This window comes from Pteropus vampyrus, unplaced genomic scaffold, assembly GCF_000151845.1.
Source record: "Pteropus vampyrus isolate Shadow unplaced genomic scaffold, Pvam_2.0 Scaffold99, whole genome shotgun sequence".
Classification (NCBI taxonomy): Eukaryota; Metazoa; Chordata; class Mammalia; order Chiroptera; family Pteropodidae; genus Pteropus; species Pteropus vampyrus.
In genome coordinates this window covers 5,397,763-5,413,856 of record NW_011888880.1, presented here as the reverse complement: position 1 = coordinate 5,413,856, position 16,094 = coordinate 5,397,763, and the positions used below count along the sequence as shown (strand labels likewise).

Sequence of the window (16,094 nt, the reverse complement as noted above, 5' to 3'; positions counted from 1 at the left end):
ATCACAAAGGCCAAACTTCTGCCATCCAGTTAGCTTTAAATGACACTTCATTTGTGCAGTAAGAGACTGACAGAGATGATCCAAAAACTATTCTTCATCATCTTTGAGATGTGGATGTCATGATTTTTTTTTTTCTTTTTTTGGTCAACTTTTTTTAATAATTCTGTTTTTTGTTGAATAACACTACCATTCTACTACCCCTATGTACATACCAGCTTCACTGGTGGGAAAGAGACTCAAAGCTTCTGATATCTCTTATCTCACATAGCCATTCTGGAACTCAAATATCTGTGGTGGGCTGATCCACAGTTAAAGATACTTGTTAATAACTTTTAAATGGTATTTACAGGAGGTCTTAATTTTAAAGGGCACAAAATGTTTGGCATTCTACTATCTCAGTAGTTCTTTCAAAGCCCAGACGTGGCAAGGACTTGGAATCTTATGTTATATGTGGAGTTGCTGTGGCACGGGAAGCTTAAATGGCTTAACCGGTCAGGCACTGACAGCACTGAGTCTCAGATCACAGCTGTGAGACGGTGCCAGCCGGAAGCCTCGCTTCGGTCTGTTTCGTGCTAGTGCTGGTACACCACCATTTGCGTGAAAATTTGCTGAATTTTAGTGCTTTTACACTGTAAACACTGCTTACCATGTTTTATTCTGTAAAAAGATATTAATAAAAATGCATAAAAAATGTAAAGCCCTTTGCAATTTAAGAAAGCTCTATGCATGTGTGTGATAGTAATTTGCACTTCTGTAGTTGGATTGATGGTGGCTAAATGCTTATTTGGGTAAGTGAAATAGACATGAATTTAAAAAATACAGACTTTTAGCTTTTCGATGGAGAAAATGTAGTGTTGATGAATTTTCTACAAAAACGGGCCTGATTTTTGAGTGGTTCCTGATTTGCTCTCTAGGGAAAGTGTACCAGGTAAGGGCTGCTAAGGCAGTCTAGGCTGGCGTGGGTCCTAGTCGGCCTACCCAGAGGTGATTGGTGCATTTTAACAATCCAGATTGCAAACTTTCGTATAGATTTAAACCTTTTGACTATCAGAAGCTCCCAGATAACAAATGCACTGTGTATCTTCTGACACAATCAATCCTGTATCAGCAGTGGTACATTTCCTTTGTAATTTGTGAAAGAAATGTACAAATGCTGATGAATGGTTCGCTTGGTCATAGAATAGTCACAAAATCAGTGCTGATGTGGGTCTTCACCCTGCTCTTGCAAATCGTAACTTGCCTGAGCAGCAAAGATATTAGGAGCCACTCAGATGACCTCAGAGCCCCAATGTGAGCGTTGGCCTAATGCGAGTCAGCCAAGAAGGTGAGCGTGTGGCACGAAAGTGTTTCTAGCATTGGCCTAATTCGAGTCAGCCAAGAAGGTGAGCATGTGGCACGAAAGTGTTTCTAGTGTTATCGTCTCTATTGAATTTTTGTACAGGATGCAAGTAAAATTTAATTCGATAGCAGCTTATATATGTTTATAAATAAGTATTTGTTTTCATGTGCCTCTGTGTTCTCCCCGAAGTATAAACATGGGAGACCAGATTGAGGGGCGTAGCCACTTTTACATAGTCGTCTTTCCCGGTTACTCTCGTGAACACAGAGAGGAGGCAGGTTGATGGCTGGTTATTTCTGGGTCACTCTAAACAGCCACTGTCCTGTCCTGTCGCCTTCAGGTTAGTGACCCTGCTCTGAGGGGAGGCAGCCTTTTCCCAAACCAGCTGCCCGGCATGGATATGATCAAGCAGGAGGGAGACGCATCCCGGGTAAGAAACAGCGAAGAAATGCGTGAACAGGGTCGAAAAGTGAACATGAATATTTTATAGACCAAAATTGGCAGGTATATTGTCAGCCAGTAGATTGAAGATTGTTGTAATGCTTGTCATTTTTAAAAATGTCTTCTAATTTCATCTGACATACAATGGTTTTGTGTGAATAATTATTTCTTTGAGCCGATTTTAATTGAACCGATGGTGGCATGTTAATTAAGAACACTAATTTTGCTTCGGAATGATATTATTACAGCAAAGCAAAACATAAAGTAGCAATGAATTAGTCATGTTTGGGCAAACTTTGATTTATTTTTGCTTTTCCTAAATTGTACTGTTAGATTTTCAGGAGGGTGAAGAACCAATTTATGATACTGTCTCTCCTTTAATTAAGTCTATGTTTATTCTAAGTGTTTGTCTGTATTTTATTTTGTTTGGGCAACAATCTTATATATTATTCACTTGTCACCTTAAACACTCGCTCTAAGGAGAGTAATAGCACCACGTTCGGCCAGATCTAAAACAGTGGTCAGTACTCAGAGCCCAGTGAGCGTGTGCCTGGCAGCAGCCGTTACAGGGAGGCTCTGTGAGCCCCTTGAGGCAACAGAAACAATCCTGACCCTTTAAGTTACAGGCTCTCTCAGTGGAGAAAATGTAGGATTGATATTGAATTTCCTACCAGGAAAGTGGCTCTTGGATGGTTTCGTTAACATTACCATTCAGGTTTAAAAAGTAACAGCATAAACTCGATCCAGATTTTAACGACATAGTGTGCGAAGTTTCTCTGTGGCTTCTCCTGTGCTCCTGTGGGCGGGAGTGGCGTGGATGTTACCCATGCGCTCAGACGCGCAGCTCGTCTGGATGGTCAGGTACTGACGGAGTTAGCCAGACAGCAAGAGGAGTGTGCTTCATACTGACGTGTTTAGACTCTGTGTGCCATCACTGAGGGCTGAAGGCCCTCGGGGGGCTGCCCCGTCCTGCTGCCAGCCCTGGTCTCCGCTCCGCCGCGTCTCCACAGGTAGAGGCCACATGACTCAGGACGGCTTATGTGCAGAACGGAGGCCTGACCCTGGGAGAGACTCCCCAGGGGGACGATGACTTAGCGATAACTCGGCTTCCACAGAGGATGCTCATTTTAAGCCCAGAGAGCCAGGGGCTCACCCTCTGAGCACGTCATCTCTCGCCACGTGCAGAGAAGAATGTATTTGGGAGGCCTGAGTCACACCTCCCTCTCTGACGCCACCGCGCCAGGATCAGACCTCCGTCCCTCACCCTCCAGGGTGACTGTGACCCGGCCCAGACCAGGGCTCCAGCAGAGCAAGGCTTCTGCGAAAGCCACCTCTGAGGGCAAGGCCCTCGGGAGAAGCGGCCCAGTCTCCCGCTCCCGTCTTCCCCGAGCCAGAAAGGGACTCGCCTTCTGTCCTGCTGCCTGTCACCTCTGAGAAGGGAGACGTGCCTGCTGTCAAGCAGGACTCCCGGTGGTCACGCCATCTTCTTGTTAAACAATTACAGAAACAGCCGACGTGTACCGAGCACCTGCTGTAAGCCTGGTTCTCTGCTAAGAGCTTTATTTAAATTTTAACGTCCTTTAAACCTCAGCACAACCGATGGCAGAACTCCTTTCCTGAGGCTTCGGCGCCCAGCGCGAGGTCCCGCGACCCTGGGAAGCGAGTCCCGGCAGGCTGGCCCCAGGCGCGCGGTCTCAGCCCTCGTCCGCCCCTGCCCGCCTCCCCGGAGGGGCATGGAGCTTTCGTGAGGTTTTCCTCAGCGTTTGACGCAGGTCACGTTGGAGGAAGCCAGAAGGGGACAGATGAGTCCCTCCTTGGCTCCGTTCCCTTCTCCCTTCTCATAGCTCCGGCAGGGACGGGAAGGTGCCCGCAAGGCCAGCCTCAGTCGTCGGGAGCTTGGTCTCAGCAGGGAGGAGCCTCTGAAGTGAGGAAAGGGCTGTGCCCGCGGGCGCAGATGCGGCCGGCAGAGGCAGTTTGGCCTCCCAGCCTTTCTAGATGAGGAGACTGGGCCTCGGGGCCAGCGTCACACAGCTGGTGAGCGGTGGCTACGTCATAGGGGGGAGGAAGACCACCCCGAGTAGCACCAGAGAGAGGCAGGGACCTCCCAGCCTCGACTCGGCCTCAGAGCTAGCGCTGGGCGCAGTGAAGAGGGGAGCATTAGGCGGACGAACCCTGAGAACCAAGGCGTTCGCCTTCACGCGTGTCCAGGTGCTCACTAAAACGAAAATGGGGCCGTCAGCGAGCGTTAGGGTCACGGAGAGCAGCTGCAGTAAATGTCGGATGTTCTCTCCATCGATGGGGCCCTTGGGGAGCCATGGAGAGTCTCCCTGACCCCCATCATTACGCCCCGGTCATTTACACCCCTCTCACTTTCTCTGTTTCTTTCAGCTTTCTCTTAAATCTGGCTTGTCCATCTCTGCTTTGTTTATGCTGAACGTTAAAGCCAGGGAACAGTCTGTCACAGACACTCTCGTTTCCTTTGTGAATAATATGTACAGTATATCCCTTCTAAGCCATGAGTAATAACCGATTTGTCACCATACTGCTGATGTGTGCACAGAGAGGGCTTTGAGCATTTTTGTTGTCCTGTGTTTCTATAATACTCTCTGCTGCTGCTGAGAGTCAGGAACTTTTTTCAGATTTTTATTGGTAATCTGGTTCTGTTTGTTGAGCTAGAAACCTCCGTGATCCATCATTAATTGAATCTCCACTCCATTTATCTTGAAGCGGAGATTAAAATTGTACCTTGCTTAAGCAGAGCTAGTGTATACTAGATTTACCAAACTGGATTTACCAAAAAACTATTTAGAGGAGGACAATAACTTTATTTAACCAAAAGATTCTTCCTTTTATGGGATTTATAATATCCCTTTATATTGTATATACACTTAAACATATTAAAGTTGAGTTTACGGCTCAGCCTCGTGGCTCTTGTATGAAGTATAGTTGTAATTAGTTGTATTAGTGTTATGGAGAGATCACTAACTAGGATCTGCTTTGAGTTGGTGGTGACATTTACTGAGCACTTACTATAATCTTCACAACAGCCCTAAGACATATCATGTGCAAAAAGATTAAGTGACTCCTCCCCTCCCCAGAAGTGACACAGCCAGAATGCCAAGCCAAGCAGCGTCACTCCAGAGGCATAAGCCATGCTCAACGTTCTCTGTCCCTAAACTGATTGTGGCTAATAGCTACTTGCTGATGTCGGTCCATGTTAAAGATACTGGCTTAAAGTTTCTAAGGACATAAATACTTCTCAGTAGAATTTTCCTTCAGACTCCTTGGAAATTGAAGGATTTTTTCCCATATTTCAGTCCAAGCCATGAAGTATTTCCATGTAAAATCATGTAAGTGACACAAATTAGGAAAAAATATATTACAGAGAAAAGTTCGTTAAACATCCTTCTAAGAGGACATGTCATCAGAGGTCTCCTAAGCTAGTCTGTAAGCTGGGGAGAACTGTGCGACCAGGAGCGTGACCCCACCTCCGACCACTGGGGTCCGTGATCTGGCGAGTGTCCCCAGGTCCCTTTCAAGGTGCTGGTGAACTAGATGGTTTGGGGCCGACTTGCTCTCTAATCTTACTTAAACTAGATAATTTTTAATGGCCCCGATGTGCTAAAATTATGTGTCTAAATATCTAAATCCCAGAAGCAGTTGTTAAATGTTCCCACAGAACTCGGATCACACTGTTGTTCAATCATCTGCCTGGCCTGTTCGGCAAAGTTTTCTAGCAGTGACTGGAAGTGTCTTGTTATGATTATATCCTCAGTACCTGACACACAGTAGATGCTCAATTAATATTTGCTAAATGATTGAAAATTTTTGCGGGGAAGATAGTCACTAGCCAAAGAAAAGTGTTGACTGATAAACTTGCACCAACCAAAGAAACACCTGCACGTGCTTCTTGCTCACTACAGAAAGCGGACAACCCTTGGTGTCCATCATCAGCTCATAGCAGCCAGAAACAAACGAGGATAGCGTCGAGTCAGAGCCCCGGGTGATTTCACATGCTGAAGCGAGGAGCACACACTCCCTGGGGGTATGGGAGGCACCTCAGTAAAGGAGAGTCAAGAGGGACATGTTACAGGAAGTGAGTTCGATGATTTCGAGGAAGGGTTGGGAAAGCGGTGGCCGCTCCTGGACTGGATGCTGTCAAAGGCAGGAGCAGTTCAGCAACTAAGAGTTTCAGTTATGTTTTTTGAGAAGGTGGGAGAGATTAAATTGGACTGGGATGCCATCGCTCAGAGCAGCAGTCATGCAGGAGAGGCTGGCAACGCATCGCAGTCTGTGTCCTTCGGAATAGCGGAAGGAATCTGCTGGCCTGTGCAGACGGTATTTGTGTTCACTCAGAAACGGTGCCCGCTGCTCGTCTGCATCAACATCAAGTGTGACTCATCCAGGGGCAGCCCTTGTGGTCGGCATTATTTAAAATGGTAGAGGTCTTCGATGTGTTTGTGATGGGCTTTATGATGGTTTTATCAGAAATCAGAGATCTCTCACAGCTTTCTCTTCCCACAGAAGTACTGCTGACACCGAAGGCAGCTGGCTGCTTCTTTCTTCAGCCGACTGGGCTCACTCGCTCGAAGCGCCTCCCAGTCTGGAGAGCTGCGTCTGTTCGTTTCGACCCACCCGACCTGCCGGCTGGTTCTGCCCAGGCAGGCCCAGCGGACGGGCCTGGGCCTGGCCCCCAGGTGGAGCGGGCTGTGGCGCGAGGAGCTGCCTCTTCTCTGGACAGTCTGAAGCTTGCGTCCAGACAGTCGCTCAGTCTGTTCACTGCATTCACCTTAGTGCAACTTAGATCTCTCCTGCGAAGTAAATGTTGACAGGCAGATTTCATACCCGTGTCAGATTGAATGTATGTAAATGTCGTATTTAAGGAGACCTGCCGCACGCTCGCTCTGTCCCGTGTGGTTCCAGACGCTGGTTTCTTGCTTCGTTCCTGGCTCATCAGTCTAGTACAGAAGATTCAGATTTCATCTAGGGGGGAGAAAAGAATTTAAAAAAAAAAAAAAAAAAAACTCCAGGTGTTCTACACTAAAGCCTGCATTTGGGATCAGAGCAGGGCAGACACCATGGACAGCGCTGTTTGGACAGATGCCCGAGGGCGAAGAGCAGCAGAGTCATGGTCGTGAGCTCTCAAGGCTGAGTTGGGACATTTCCAGTTACTGAACAGATGAGAAGGGGCCTGTGAGAGGGCTGTTAATGTTAACAAGTGCTTTCTCCTTTTCCTTCCACGCCCCGCCCCCAGCCCTGCTTTTTATTTGTTAAAACCAGACTGGTTCATCTAAATCGTGAATCAAGAAGAAATATTTCTCATTTCCGAATTTAGTTCCCTTTCGATTGATCCGATGATCAGCTTGGATCAGCATCTCCTCCTCCTACCCACCTGACCCCGACTCCCCACCCCTCTCCGCCTGCCCCAGTTCTCCCCACTTTTGTTCATTTAAAAATAATAATAGTCATAATAAAAGCAACAGAAACCAGGTAAACCCTCTATTTCCTAAATGTTCTGCCAGCCACTTACCAATTGCTAACGATTAAATTTCAGAAAACCACATTCACTGGCAAGGAGAGGAGCTAAGACCAGACACCGGCCACACCGAGGGTGCCCGCTTTAGAAGCACGTGCACTGTGTCCCCACGACGCTGGCCTACAGGACAGAAAACAATGGCGTGTTTAAAATCGACAGCAGATATCACGACAGATTTAACCTCCGCCGTGTGTTTTTTATTTTGTTTTCTAGCAGTGCTGACTAAGCCGAAGTTTTGTAAGGTACATAAAATCCAATTTATATGTAAACAAGCAATAATTTAAGTTGAGAACTTAAGTGTTTTAATTGTATAATTTTTGTGAGGTATACATATTGTGGAATTGACTCAAAAATGAGGTACTTCAGTATTAAATTAGATATCTTCATAGCAACGTCTCCTAAAGGTGTTTTGTAAAGGATATCAATGCCTTGATTAGACCTAATTTGTAGACTTAAGACTTTTTATTTTCTAAACCTTGTGATTCTGCTCATAAATCATTTATGTAATCTATATGATATGCAGCCGCTGTAGGAACCAGTTCTTGATTTTTATATGTTTATATTCTTTCTTAATGAACCTTAGAAAGACTACATGTTACTAAAGCAGGCCACTTTTCTGGTTGTTTTTCTTGCTCACTCCAGTAGGGGAATAACCTTTTATTAATTGGGGTCAGTTTCAGACAACTGCAGTACCAAGAAACTGATGACCTTTTTTGAGCTATTTCTCCCCAACCCCTATAACACACATACTTTCTTACCTAAATTTCAGAATGATGTCCTTTTGATGTCTAAAAAGCAAAGCATTTTATATCTCACTAGCCAGGCTTTTTAGGAACAGAGAGCCTTTTCCTTGAAATTTGATTATTTGTGGCAGGGTGAAAAATGGACAAGCTACCCCCATTTATATTTCTGTCTCTCCCTGTATATACAAATCACGGCTTATAGAGCGAGATCACCCAAAGATAAATGCTAAGTAGACAGTCTGAAGGTGTTGCTCCATACTAAAGAAATTTTCTGGAAATTTGCATTTTGATACCTTTTTCCACTTGAGAGGGGTCTCACTACAGGGAGGTGGCCAAGGAACAGCACTTCTCAGCGGCCACCAGTTCACAGGTCCCCCTCTGCTTTTTTTGGCTCTGCTTTTCTCAGCCAAACCATTGGTTTGCCCAGCCGTGACGGGAAAAGCGAGCAGATGTTGGCCCGAAACTCCATGACCTCGTCGGCGCGTTGAGGCTTACGTCATACACAATTCATTGTGACCCGTTTCAAGTTGCTCTTTAGAAGTATGTGACTTAGAATGACTTTAACTTCACACAGCACAAAAGAGAAATGGAGTTTAAACTGGATTTGTTGTTTTGAGTTCTGAGTTCCTTTTCACTATAACCGTGTCCAAAAAAAATACCTGTGTATCTTTTATTGTTTCTTCATCTGCCCACTGTGTTTCAATGTCAATCCCAAGTCAGACAGATCTGCAAACCTGTGATGCTGGTCATTCCCAACAATTCATGATCATGACTGTTTTGAAGGAAAAGAGATGATAAAGTCTCTTATGGTTCAGATCAGGTAATGGAGTTTGCTTTACATCTAAGAGAAGAAAAGTAAGTGAAGGAATCCTCTGATCATATTGATCACTGTAGAAGCAAAAGCCAAATCGATCCCCTTCATTATCAGTATTTCTCACGCTGTGCACAGTAAATTCGTTAGGCTGAGTCCTCGGTTTTTGTTTAATAGAACAAAGAATCAGTGTTTTACTTATATTACTAAATGTGAAAAACACAAAATGTGAAAAGTATACATACATTAACTTGGTCGTAAGACTCATTTAAGTGTTCATGTAATGTGGTAAGTTGACAAAGTGAAGTGAAACTGTTTTCCAGCAATGAATTCGTTTGACTCGAAGATTAAAATGCCCCCCCTCCCACGTGTTTCTCTTATGGCCTGTAATAATTGAAAGCAATGTTTTTGCAGTTTATATAATGCAATTTTTAATCTGTGTTTAAAAATGGAGTCCACATGGGCTGAACACATGAAATGGGTGGCCCAGATCCACTTGTAGAACCCAAAGATACACAATCAATTTTGAAATGCAACTTAAGCCATTAATTGTTGGTGTGAATTTAAAATTTTCTAGTATTTGTATGGTAGTATGCTGCCTAAGAGCAAAGCATTCTCTGCACAAAAGTAAATTACTGTAGTGGCTTCGATTTTAATTAGAATTTTCTCCCTGGTGTTTCTTTATAGACTAAAACAAAATCTTTTAAGTTTCTTACTACAGGTAAAAGCTATGTGCAAGAACCTCAAAATGCTAAAATCTAGCATAATGCCTTAGATCTGTTTTTAAGTCTTGTATATTCCTACATAGCTGTCCGATGTATTATATTTGTATAGTGAATTGTGTACAATTTTTGAATAAGTGCATCATCACTTAACCTTTACGTTGTTGAATAGTGATGATGATACATTTCTTCAAACATTTAACTGTCATTTTTTTCCTTTGTCATTTGTGGGTTTTATTTGTACAGTTCCTCATGAAGTTGCATCTGAGATGTGTGTATATGAAAAGATTATACAAGGGTAAAATTAAGCAATATATTAACTATGGTTCTTCAGGAGAAAGCTTACAGTGTTTCAGGTTGTGATTTATTTTCAGAATGGAGTTGACTCTGAACATCACTTTGTTCACCTGCATTGATGTTTGTATTTCTAGTGTGAGCAGTTTATGCAAAGGTAGATATATTCAGAGAAATTTTAAATACATTTATGCAAGTTAATATTGCTTTGCTGATGCTCTTTGCTTATTTGATGTTAAATAATGCTATTGTAAATAAAGAATTCTGTTGTTATTGCATCATTTAATAAATTTTAATGCCTTCGGGTTTTACATGGCTTTGGAGCTTGTAATGTGTTTATATCGTTCTCTTCACTTACAAGTGCATTTCAGTTCGGAGCGCCGTGCTCCGAATGTAATACCGTCTTGCAGTTACGCAGCAGTGGGCGCTGTGCCCACCACTTGGACACCGGGTCCTCCTGGTGACCTGCTTTACAGGTTTTTAATTTGAAGCCAAGAGGGGTGATTCTTGCCGAAGACTGTCTCACAACCTCATGGCAAACACAGGCCGAACCTAGGTGCACTGAGTCCTGAATGAGGGCACTGGCGCCTCTCGCCAGGCTGTGCCACCTCTTAGCCCGTTCCTCCAGAAACGCTTACGAGCGTAATGTAGCCTCCCGACTGACTGAAGCTTACATGTCAAACATCAGAATATTCATGGGAGTTTTAATAGGTTGATTAGTTAATAGTTGATAAACAGTGTTAAGTACAATATACCTAAACCCCAGGTCATAAGCTATATGAAATACTAGTAAATACAATCTGGAATTGTATCTTTAAAAGAAATCGGAAACAAAATGAGGGATTAGAAAACGTCGTCAATGCTTTTTTAACTATATTAAGAAGTAATAGGAAGGGGGGAAACATGATTAATGTGATAGATGCCATGTCATATATTTGAGTAATGACTACCAGCCTCCATTTATGAGAAAATAGCAAGGAAAAAAGGAAACCTTGAGGAAAAGTAAATGTCCTAAAGTTATTTGTTATCAGATAAAATGCAATTCCGGTGTGATGTAATCTCAATTAATGGTGAAATGTTCAAAGTATTCATTAGAACAAAACAAAGAGGCAGGCCCACTACAAATGCTAAAAAAAAAATGGATATTGTTGCTGAACCAGAAGAGGTGAGACATTTTTAGCTCATGTGACCATCTCTGGGGAGAACCTGAATGAGTAAAAAAGCTCAGAGGCATAGAATATAAAAACATGTATACCTTCTGTCCACACTAAAAAAGATTTTTGAAATCTCCATTTGTAATAAAATGACACAATGCATATAAAATAGGATCACACCTAACACGAAGTATGAAAGACCTTTGTGTAGAAAACTATAGTTTTACCAAAAGACAAAAGACGATAAAAACGGAGACGTGGCAAGAACCGAGAAAAGGGAGGACCAATGTTAGAAAACCATCAGCTCCTTCCCCAAATCATTGCAATTTTGATCAAAATCCAGAAAGTAAAAGCATTTGGAAGTTAAGGTACAGTAATAGAAATTTCAAAGAAGAAAAAATGATGGACTTCTCTTGATTATTGTAAACTAGCTACACAGAAGTGGACAAATATATCAGAAGAACAGAATAGAGCCCAGAGACAGAGTGCTGTGTACATGTCGATTTAACATATAAGATGGCATTTCTAATCAGTAAGAAGCTCTTCAAAAAAATGGTATTGAGACAATAGGAGGAAATACCAAGTTAACTACCTCACGATACTGACAAATCCCAAACGCATCAGGGTTATAAACAACGAAATGTAAAATTAGAAGAATATGTATACATTGCTGGAGAACTGAAGGCGTTCTTTAAGAGGCAAAAGTTACTAAGAAAAAGGATGACAAAAATTTAATAAATATTCTACCAACGAAGTTCAAAGAAACTGAAGACAGGGTGTAACAAGGTGATGATGTTAACATAAGGTTTACAAAAATTAAAAACAGGAAAGAGCAAAGAGTGTGGACAGATAATGAAAGTCCAAAATGGCTACTAAATATCAAGAGATTTTCATCCATTTGGCAAAAAATTAAGAGTTTAGTAATAGCCATGAATACTTCTACAGACTTCAGTGGGAATATCGATCCTTCGCTATCCAGAGCAGATGTTTGTGTAAATTTGGTGAGATCGGTATTTTCCCTGAATTTTGGGTAGTACACCAAAGCCGTATGGCTGGAGTCGTCTGGCAAATTGTTCAGAATTTAAGTCCAGAGCATCCTTTGAAATGTCCACATTCGCATAATTGAACTTATTATTTTTCTTTCCTAGCTTATGCTCACTTTGCATTTATTTTGGTGGGTTTTTTTTTTTCTAACTTCTTGAGGATTATGTGAATACTTCATCAAATTTCAACCTTCGTGCCTTTCTAATATATATATTTCGAGCTTATAAATTTTCCTGTTTACCGCTTTTAGCTACCTCCCTCACATTTTGCCGGCTTTCTTATCAATTAAAATCTCCAATTATGGCTCTAGGGTTTTTTCCCCCTCCCCTTAGTTGTGTCCATTTTCGCTTACTGTATTCAGAAATGCTATTAGGAGCATATACATTTCTCCAAGATGAACTGACCATTTAAATCATATATTGCCCCATTTTATCTCTGGTAATCCTTTTTCGTTTTCATATCTTTATTCCTCCTTTTATTTTCAACCTTGGAAACAGCATGTAAGTAGTTCCTTACCAACTTTTTATCTAGTTTTATATCAGAGAAAGCTGGTAAGGTCTCCAATGATGGTTATAGATTTGTCTCATTCTCTGTTTATATCATCTTTGCTTGTATACTTTTGAAACACTGTTATTCGGCACATAGGTTAGAAAGAGAGATGGGTGATAGATGATAGATAGCGGTTATAAGTCCTTTTGATAAATCGACCCTTTATGCATTTGGTCAGAGGCCAGAAGGTGAGGAAGTGTGACATGTAAGAATCTTGGGGGAAGAATACTCCAGCAGAGGGAACGGCAAGTGCAGGGGTTATGAGACACACCAGCTTTGGTGTCTGAAGGGCAGCAAGAAGGCGCTTCTGTGAACAGCAAAACACAGGACAAAGAATATGAATCCACTGTTTGGACATGCTGGGCAACAGCACAGGATTGTGACACCAGAAAGGGAAATGAATGTGATGAGTCCTACGATGCTTGAGCGTTTTACCTTTTTTGGAGACAATCAAAGCCGATCCTTAAGAGGGACTGAATGGGAGCACCCGGGAAGGTTGACTACTTTTTCTTTATTTCTTAGGGTATAGACTAAATGTGTCTTCCTAAAGTTTGTATGTTAAATCTCAATCTCCAATGCGATTGTGTTTGGAGGTGGCCTTTGGGATGGGATTAGTGCCCTCATAAAAGAGACCCAGAGAGCCCCTTCCCTGCCACCATCGCGTGAGGACACAGGGAGAAGATGGCCATTTATGAACCAGGAAGTGGGCTCTCGCTGGACATCGACTCTGCTGACCTTGACCTTGGACTTCTCCAGAGCTGCGAGAAATCTCTGTTTTTAGCCCCTCAGTCTATGGTATTCCGCCATAGCCCCCCTAAGAGATTAAGACACCTAACTCCAGTAGGGACCCATAAGATGAGCCACAAATCACAATAGGCTAACCATATTCACCCACCCACTCACCCTCATGCACACACCCCCCAAAAAACTCGAACAATTTCTAGCAGGCTTGAACAAATGAGCAGAGAGTGAACAAAACTTTATACACACTTGCTTTCCGAAGACAGACAAACACTCATGTAACAGCACAGCTAAACTAATAACAGGAAAAAAGTGGACGAGAGGAGATCAGCACTCAAAAATAATGGCGAAATGTTAGAATTAAAAGAAATTTCAAATTTACATTACCCACAAAACAAGGAAACTAAGGCCAGATTTGCAAAAATGAAAGGCCTGGATTTCGTCACCAAATGGACTTTGTTAGTTATTAACTTATTTCCTCTCAGCCCCAAATTCACTCTGAGCGCCTTATGAAAATGAATCAGTCCTTTAAATAAGTCGCCTGCTGGCACTGAAGCTTTGTCAGTAGAGGGCGCTGGAGAGTCGTTACAGGAGGCGGTCGTTTCGCTCCCCGGTTCTGGTGCCGTCTCAGCTGCGTCCTGCAGGGTGCGCAGCTTCCCAGTGCCCTGCCGCCGCGCACAGCGGCCAGCAGCTTCTCAGGTGGTTTTGTAGCAGTGACCCCAGTGACACGTCTCCCTGTGAACAGCTTTCCCCCCAAGCACACTAGAGGGCTGATTTCCAGTAAGTTCCAGAGGGTGGCTTTCCGGCAAGCGCCACCAGTGTGGCACCACAGCAACCTGTCTGCCATTCAGTAGCCACAGCTGAGTCTTCCCCAGCGAAGTCTGCATCTCAGCCCACCGGGTGTGCGTGGCTAACAGACGCAGGATTGTGTAATATATGTTATGTCTTCCTACGTTCTGTAGGGGTCTCTTCTTACTAGCCAACCCCTGGTCACTCCAATCCCCTGTCCCCAGAGATAATAATTCTCTATATTAAGCTTTCCCTGTTCAGATTACTGTACAGTTTCTCTCTCCTGATTGGTCCCAGACTGACACAGAATTTTAAACGAAGCTGGCTCTCTATCGTGGCTGTCTTGGAGGACAAGAAATCCTGCTCTTTGAAGGTAAAAATTTTGTACACAGGAGCAATCTATTGTATAAGTTACAAATTATGGAAACTGTAAAAACTAATGAAACCATAGGGATGGTTTACAATTTCTGGTTTTCTTATGTGCTTTCTTTAAGAAAAATTAACGTCTTGAATTCCCCCCAATGAATGACCTAAGGCCAAATTAAGAGAGTGGATGGATGAATAAGTATACCTAGAAAGAGAGCATTCGAGTTAGACCAGGAGGCAGAAGGGAACTAACTCAATCAGAGTCACAGACATGGCGGGGTTTCCTCATTAAAAATAGATGTTTTTAGAAGAAAAAACAAGATGCACTGAGGAAGGAGAGCAGGCGACTTATAGGACATGAGAAAATTGGTGAAATTTATAAATTGTGAAAACGGGCATTTTCTTTATCTTACAGAAAAGATTGCAACTTTTTTAAATGACTTTTTTTTAAAAAAAGTAGATGCTGGGAGGACGGTACCTAAGTAAGCACGTGGACTCCTCTTTCTCTGGAGAGCAGAGAAGCCCTCGCGCGCCCTTTGAAGCAGTCAGGAAACAATTCTTCACTGGCCTCTCTGCCCATCTTCTGGGCAAAGCGGACTGCCCTCTGCTCCGGACTATGTTTTCGGCTACGTTTGGATGGCAGACAATCTTGGGTGATAGAGATAGTGTCCCCTTTCAGAGCAAAGAGCAAGTGGCTTACTGTCTTGGGAGACAGGGCAAAGTACAAGCATGGTCACTGCCCGTTATAAAAGGTCCCAGTTCCCTGCACCCCTGCGACATAGCCCACTGGGAACCAGAGTCCTCGGACCCTCCTTGCATTGCCCTGTGGAACTGAGACTTGGAGAACCAGTACGGAAATGCAGATGCTCTGGCTGGTTGGAATGCAAAGTGTTCAGTTCTGTATAATCCTGGGAAGGTCTGGCCTCCTGCTTTCTAGCAATTCTTCCCCTGGCCTCACGTAGCTCCCTCTCGCACCTGCTCAGGTGGGTCTTCAGTCACAGACTTCAGGAGAACCCTCTGCAGAGCTCTCTGAGCACGTCACTCCTCATTGACATCCTGCCCCCCAAATTCCAAACACACTGCTGATCTGTATATCTTCAACGCATTGAGGCCACTGGGCTTGGACTGGGATTCCCCTTCCTGATTTGGGGTTCCCCTTTCTTTTTGGGGTTCCTCTTCCTGTTTTGCATGTGGAAACTGCCTCAAGAAGGTAAAACGGTGCTCACTTCGGCAGCGCACATACCAACATTGAAACGATACAGAGATTATTAGTACTGTCTCTGGGCAAGGATGACACACACATTCGTGGTGTTTCATATTTTTGGACACCGACAGTGGATTAGCGGTTACCAGAGGGAAGGGGGAAGGGGTGAAGGCGGAGGGAGGGAAAGATAAAAGGGGTCAAATATATGGTGATCGAAGGAAATCTAATTTTGGGTGGTGAAGGCACAATGTGAAATATATACGACATACTGTTAAATTGTACACTTGAAATTTATTTGATTTTATTAATCAGTGTCACCCCAATAATTTTTAATAAAAAAATAAAAAAGGTAAAACGCTCA

The 16,094-nt window shown here is 43.3% G+C and overlaps 1 long non-coding RNA gene and 1 other non-coding gene across 2 annotated transcripts; both read left to right on the top strand.

The window, feature by feature from the left end:
• The first annotated feature begins 15 nt into the window (after window positions 1-15).
• LOC111742691 lies at window positions 16-10,203 on the top strand. The gene is made up of 3 exons (XR_002781433.1): window positions 16-1,324; window positions 1,383-1,769; window positions 6,305-10,203. It is a non-coding gene; the product is annotated as an uncharacterized LOC111742691 (long non-coding RNA).
• Window positions 10,204-15,747: 5,544 nt separating this feature from the next.
• Window positions 15,748-15,852, top strand: LOC111742725. Its single transcript, XR_002781440.1, has one exon. It is a non-coding gene; the product is annotated as a U6 spliceosomal RNA (small nuclear RNA).
• The last annotated feature ends 242 nt before the right edge of the window (window positions 15,853-16,094 follow it).